General features: G+C 32.5%; 1 long non-coding RNA gene across 1 annotated transcript; it reads right to left on the reverse strand.

The window, feature by feature from the left end:
* Positions 1-369: 369 nt before the first annotated feature.
* On the reverse strand, positions 370-7,552 carry LOC124369804. The gene is made up of 2 exons (XR_006923095.1): positions 6,991-7,552; positions 370-5,066 (listed from the first exon to the last, which is right to left on the reverse strand). It is a non-coding gene; the product is annotated as an uncharacterized LOC124369804 (long non-coding RNA).
* Between the last annotated feature and the right edge of the window lie 267 nt (positions 7,553-7,819).

The raw sequence follows: 7,819 nt of genomic DNA on the forward strand, positions 1-7,819 counted from the left end.
GTACATGACGGCTCAGGATCAAATTACAGTGTCTGAAAGCATATGCATGTTATTATGTACTTGTTGAACAACTGGTACAATTATGTTCTAGCCTATACGAATAAACATATGGATCGTTACAATACAACGCAGTGTAATGTGTTATAAATCCCATGTAGCCTATGTAAAAACAAGGCAACATATCTAAACTTATAATAATAAAACTATTATTTCAGTGAATGTTTACTAAAAAGTAACTGCTAAAACAATAAATATTTGGATATACTGAATTTACTATTTTTTATTTTATAATTATATTTTTAATTTTTTTTCTTATTTCATAGAAAGGTTGCCCGAAATAAAATGTGAAATAAGGTGAGAACAAAAATAATAAAATATATATGAACGTGTCCATTTCCCACACATACTCGTTTATTGTTCACGTAGTGACAAAATACATTATTATTGACTAGTGTGTGTCGTTTTTATGCTAAACATGTATGGTACAAACACTTACAAATAATTTATTTTCTACTAATTCATATTTTAAAATTATGTATTAGGAAAATTAAACTAAACACATATAAAACCAGTAATAGCCTACAGCTATTTCAGAAAAGTCAATCTAACAAATTTTTGTTCAAATGTTATTAAATGTTTAAACAGCAAACATTATCAACAGTAATTTTTATTTGAGCCTAAGTACATTACTAATAGGACATATAAAATGTAACTACCACATTACATTATATACCATAATAATGGTATGAATACATATTATTCAATACAAGCTCTTAACTTTCCGTAATATGATCAAGTGAAATCATATCAATAAGATAAATAATAAATAACAATGAGTCATCACAGATTGCATAAACTTTTCTTTACATATATATAACTTTTTCTCGTATATACAGAACATTTTTGTCAAGCTCATCGGTCACAATATACTGGAACCCTAATTTTAATACTTTTCTTTTTTTTATTCGGCGTATTACGTCCATTTTATAAATTGTGCTAGGAAATTAAGAGCATATAATCATAACTATTATTCATTTAATCGCGACTATATGAGTTATCTAATAAAATAAATTAATGTATAAATGAACCATCACATAAATCATTCCATTTTAAGTTGTTTCATTATATTGAATATTTACATTACAAAATTATGGGAATAAACTCGTCTTTTGATAAGAACTTTAAAGTTATTCGCTGTCACAACGTTGATAGAACAGTTTAGTTACCATAAAATCTCATCTTCTTTCATTGTCTTGAACCGTATCCGTTATGTATCTATCTATTTTTATACGAGAAACAGTTCAGTAAACTAATCTACCTTAGAGAGTTGTTCAACACGTGATAACAAGTCACGTGTTTTTGTAGAATCTCCTATGAGATGCTTGTACTTTATGATATTTATGAGGCTTTCTTACCCTGTGAAAAAAAAACAAAATCTATTTGTCACTTACATTAGGTAAAATGCATTGGTTACTTTATCATTTTGCCCACTAGCAGTGGGTAGCTTTTTCAAATTCTGTGCGATTCTGCACTCTATTTTTTTAATACTTATTCTAAATGTATTAATTATTCCTATTCATAACTGCTCTGAGACTATTCTCTCACCTTGTGATTCACAAAAAGAAAAAGTTTCTATTTTTTGACACTGACGAAAAATAATGTACAAATGTATTCATAAAGATATGTTTCATTACTATTTTTTACAAAATACTCAAAACCCTTAAAACATCAATATTATTTGAAATTAAAAATCCTAATCAAAACTATTTAATGAAACGTCTTCGTGTAAAATTTTACTTTAATTCATGTTAAATCATTTCCTTCAAGTAATTCTCCACATTTTTATAAACTGCATATGCATTTATCATCATGAGTTATTATGAAATATACAAGTCATCCTAATTCAATTTATAAAGTTAAAATTATTCAATAGTAAAATGTGACGAAATTTGAATTAAATGATTACCTTACGGTTTTAAAAATGTGATAGTGTTTATGTAACTAATAAGAAAGGTATATATAAAAACAAATTGTAATGTTTCCAAAATAAACAAAAATTTATTGATATTTTAACCAAGCTACATATAAAATCACCAGTTTTAATTTTAAACTAAATCATGATATAATTATTGTAAGTATTAAGTAAACAAGGTAGTATAGATATATTACACATTACTAAAAACATAAATAAACTAATACTATCACTGTAAAAAAATTATGTCCAAATCGTATAAAAAAGATTTCACATAAATCAATCAACAATAAAGAATAACATGGTTTAGTGAAATAAAAAATTCATACTTCCTTGTCACTGCACAGAAGAGCTTGTTCGGATTGAAACGTTCGAAAAACTGGACATGACATATGCTAACATAAAGTAGCTTTAACAAATTGAGAGTGATTTTAAGAGGGTCTATAACAATAAAGGGACTATCTCGGGACGATGGATGGTCTGCAAGCCCGGGGCATTGAAACACTTGGTCAGCCGAGGGAGTTACGATGTTTTCATTGCTCATAAAACAAAATACAACCATTTAATAGACACCCAGTCTTGAGAGAGCTTGGCGTACACTGGTGGTAAACAGCTGTGTTATATTAGTACTTTAAGTCTAACAAAGTATGCCACTACATCTCTTAATCCGTTGTTGAATATTTTAGTAGGATTTTCAACATCTTTGTATTTAGTTAATAATTAGTTCTTCCAATTATAAATTAATATTTCACCGTATATAAATGCTCAATAATATGTGAAATATCTCCATTAAACTTCGATTGTACAATTTACATTGTAATTGCCATATAACTTGTTATGTTTTATTTATTAGTATTGGTACTTTATGTAAAATTAAATTAAACAATTAATTGCTGTTCTACGATACGGTCTTTTTCGAGTAGCAAACTTATAAAAGTTTTTACAAAGACCGAGTAAAACTGTAGTAAATATTTAATCAGTCATTATTTTCATGCGCATTAGTGCATTACCCTAATAGTATGTTATAAACTAGAGACATAGTAATCATAAACGGAATATTTACTTTACATTGTATATGAACTGTGTAGGCCTACTATTAATTTTGATATACTCTATTATATTGTAAGATAAAGTGTATTCAATTGTATGTTTTATATTCATTAATTTTGTATTTATTATACATTTAAGCTACATTACATATTGTAAGATTCATATATTTTAGTTTTATATTATTTTAACAATGTTTAAATCTGTTTTTCAATTAATTTATGATTTTGAGATTGAATAAACTATTAATTTGATACTAAGGCGTATGTCAAAATTTACATGGTATTGCATTGAGAACTAACAGTGATACATATATCTTATATTTATTGTATCAAATATATGTTAATTTATTAATCACTGATCACAAATAACCAAATGAAATGTATTTTACCTCAGCAATGATAAATCAGTTTTAAGTATTGGACATTATTAATAACCGATGGTTATATTCTATTTAGTGTTATTAAACTGTTACAAAATAACTGTTACTCGTTTATTATTTTAAACTTTTCAAAATATAACTAAACATTTACTACAATACAATTATACTCTAAGGGTTTCCAGAAGTGGTGAAGACAGCCAAACCCAACGCAGAGCATCCGGGGTGCTGGAGAGACTCCCAGAATGTTTCCAGATGATTCCCAGATGCAGTGTGTCCTCCTGTTACGTATACTGAAGGTATACCGGATGACAGTAACACTCAGGATACATTCAGTATACGTACAGGGGGTTCCACAATTTACTACGTTGCCGTTCTTCAGTTTAGCTCCGCCGTCTTCATCATCCTCTTGGTTCAAGACGCAAAGGCGCTTATAAGTTACACTTTATAAATATCTATGGCTATTTAATTTTCACAAGTGTATTAGTAATAGAGTCAAAATACTTACATATGTATAGAACCCTAAGAATTATTTTTACAATTGTTCATAACCTTTAGTACAGTATAGTATTTTTATTAAAACGGCAATTATTTATAAAAAGCAATTTGAAAAGCTTGTAAGCTAAAATAAATATGAAATACAATGCATTTTGAAATTATCTAACTGTAAATTTCAAATATATTTTTACTAAAAATATAACAATTATTAATCTACTATACGTGTTATAACATATGCTATTATAATAGAGACAAGTGTAGTAAGATTACATCATGGACAAAATTATTGTAAGTACAGTATAGCGAGCTCTACTCACAGCGTGGCATGGTGTCAACAAAACATCGAGTTTATGTAATCGTTAAGTCACAAAAATTTATTAAAAGTCACACATTTCACAGCGAGTCACAGAAAGCTCAATAAAGACATGGACTGTATAAGAGTGCGTCAGAGTTAAAAACAAAGTTTACGATTGAGAGAGCCTTCGTAGCCGCGGACGGATATATAGCGACTGACTTAGTACCGCGATGGACAGAGCTCCCACTATCTAAGTCGTAGACAAAGTCATTAACTGAGTCAATTGCATGAAATTGATGTCAACCCATCCCTGAGTCACAGGGTCATAGCCTTATCGATTATTACTTCTGATAACAACACATGTTTTACTATTATTGCAACATATCAACCGTTAACGCTATCGATAGTTATCGGGTGATTTATAGACAAGATAACACAATTGTAGTCTAAAATCTTACTTAAGTATTACAGATCTGAAACAAAATTCATCTTGTAAATACTGCCCAGTAACTAATTGTTAAGTATTGTTACAGTACGATCTAATGACGATGTTACTAATCAACACAAACTTAATACATTCCCTTTGTAACAAATAAAGGTATGAACATAATTTTATGAATAGTACTGCAAGTTACTATTGTTAAAAAACGTGTCTTTTTGAAGTGGTGGAACGTTAGGCAACAGTACTCCGTGGAATTCTTCGGGGTGGTTTCCGTCCGAGGTGTCCAGTTCGTGGAAGGGCAAGGGCCGAGAAGGGCAGGTGACCCAACGTTGCCCAACCACAAAGAGCCGGCTGCGCAATCCTCTCCTAACAAGGGCAGCTGACAGCTTTACGGCGACAGAAGGGTTGCTTGTTAGGGCCTCCCTCGAAAAACCTGAAACACACCACTTTATCAGCCCTTTGAACGGGTAACTGTTAGAATGTTTTAAAAGCATTTCACGGCTCCAACTGTTTGAAAGGGGCAGTAACTAATCAACTTTCTAGTTTTCTTGATTTCTCTGTTTCATATACACTGAAACAGTTATGTACACAAAACGGTTTAGTGATTACAAAAATTTTAATTTTAACGAAACTAAAATGGGTAAAATCACGTTATGCTGGAATGCTGGTCTACTGAGATAGCCTGAATATTTGAACACGGGAAAATGTGTAATATTAGCATATGTCTGTAATGATTTGTGGAAACTTGAAAGTAAAATAAAACAGTAGTGCAAAGTTAACAAATGGTGTACTACCGTTTTGTTTTTACTATTGTATGTAAATAATAAATAGTCCATAATTAAAATACAATTTTTTTTAATTCACTAACCATTTTAATATTTCATTATATAACTTTGTAAAACAATAAATAAGTTGCCGAATTATATAGTGGGATCCAACCAAGTAATTAATATTACATTTTGAAAAATGAATTAAAAGATTTTAAAATGAAAAATTTACGTGTTTAGAAAATACTACTTCCTTGCTGTTTTTTCCACGATCAATATAAACATAACTATTATAATAATAACAAACGTTGTTATTATATCCTAAAATTACTTAATTGCACCTAATTTTCTGTAAGGCTAGAATTATCTGACGATAACAAAGTAATTCAAGGACAGAGTGCTTTTTGGGCAGAGCCGTAATCCTGTTTCATCAATTTCCTTTAATTAGTATTCCAGTTAAGTCTGGCAGCAGGAGGAGGGGTAGGACTAAAGTTGGTCAATACTACCCCCTCCCCCTCACCCACGACGATGGAGGGGTAGCAGCTATTGATGACGCTCGGGAGAGAGAGGGAGGGTTGCTTTTGATGTGTCTGCTGAATTTATGAGTCGGCCATCGCGCCCCATTGTTACCCCGAGAGAGCAGGTAGGGGCGGAAGGCTCCCCCACACCGACCGCCTGGCCGTGGCGCGCCGGGAAGCGGCGACAGCGACGTACTGATTTAAAAACAACTCGGTATTAATTTTTCCCCGAGACAAAGTCAATAGTGTTGGAAAACGCCAGTGGAAAACACTTCTTCTTTGCAAATAAAAATTCACTTCCTAACGTTTAAAAGGGACTCTATGTATACTCAGAAATTAAAGACTTCATTTAAAGAAAAATTTTAAGCAATAAATTTGAAGGGCTTAGTATGGATTCCTTCAAACAAAATTACTTGCCTCATTTAAAAATAATCTGTACTTTTCATCCTAATCATATGACTTAACAAAATTATAATTACTATGAGCGAACCACTACTGGTTTCTTCTTATATCCGAGCAGTTACTATAAAAATACTAAACACATGCTGTAATGATATTACTAAGCCTGAAAACGTGTATATAAGTGATTACGTAACTCTTAACTAAGGTTTGAAACAAATTTTGTGGTAATGTACCTAGAACACATCTACCAAGAAAAAATATAGCTAGTTTTATGTAGGATTTGACATGAATAAACATTCTTAAGAGATGTCTAAAACTTGTTAAAGAGACATACTAAGATATCTTTTAGATCAGATTAATCAGCAAAATCTGTTTTAAATTTACTAAAATGTTAAGGTCTTATAAGTTTAATTAGTAATTTCTATAGTACTAAACACAATAAATACGATTATGATTTTGTTCTTATTAATTCTGAAACAACTCAAAAGTTCTATAATTAAATATGATTTATACAAAGAAAAGAATTTTGTTACGGATGTGGTTAAACAAGTAGAAATACATGATAGAATAAGGCAATCGTTTGCTAAATCAAACAGTTTTGGTAGAACAATAGTACCTAACAAAGAGTGAACAGAACAATATAAGGTGAGAGAGAGGAGCGGGGCCTTACCTGTCGCCTCGGCGGAGCGGCCGCAACTGACTTGAAGCCTCGGCCATCTTGGAGTGAGCTGGCGATTGACATGTCATCGGCCTGCGGGAAATCAAGATCGTTTTAACAGCAAAAAAACCGAGTGGCTACTAAAATGACGCGAGGCGATGAGGAACGGAGCGGAGCGCCGGGTCCACGGGCGTCGAGTGAGCAGCGAGCTCGCATCTCGACGCAGACGCCGCCGATATGGCGTCGGAGGGAGGGGCGTTTTGATATTAAAAGCGACGCAATGAAAAAGGGGCGTGGCCTTCGGATAAATTATCCCCCTTCTCTCTCTCTCTCTCGCTGGAATCTCGCTTCTCTCCTTGTCTCGCCGCTTTCTCCCACAATTTTGTATATCGTTCACTTTGTTTTGCGGTTTTTACGACCCGCTTGAATGGGGAACGCCGAGATTTCAGCCGAGCTCTACCTTCCTCGCGGCGTTATCTATTTTTTCGCGATAGCGAGCTTTTTCTTCACGACGCTTCGAGTGCGTTTATTCTGATTTATGTCGTGTTTAGAGCCTAATAACTCTATGCGCCGCTCGTAATTTATTGCCTGACTTGACGTTTCGTTTATTTAACTGGCGATATATTCTATTTGAGTTTATCATTTGATGAGTTACCCGTGTCGTTAGTAGCTGCAACTAATTTATCACGTGTCTCCTCCGCTTCCGCTCTCTTCACCACTTACAAATATCGCATCGGTTTTATGTGTGCTACTGCGAATAACATCTGTATTTTTAACCCTACTGGACTACTTCCTTGATCTTTGTCCTCGAACTACCGAAAATTAACTTTAGTTGGTGGTC

This window comes from Homalodisca vitripennis, chromosome X (genome assembly GCF_021130785.1).
Source record: "Homalodisca vitripennis isolate AUS2020 chromosome X, UT_GWSS_2.1, whole genome shotgun sequence".
Classification (NCBI taxonomy): Eukaryota; Metazoa; Arthropoda; class Insecta; order Hemiptera; family Cicadellidae; genus Homalodisca; species Homalodisca vitripennis.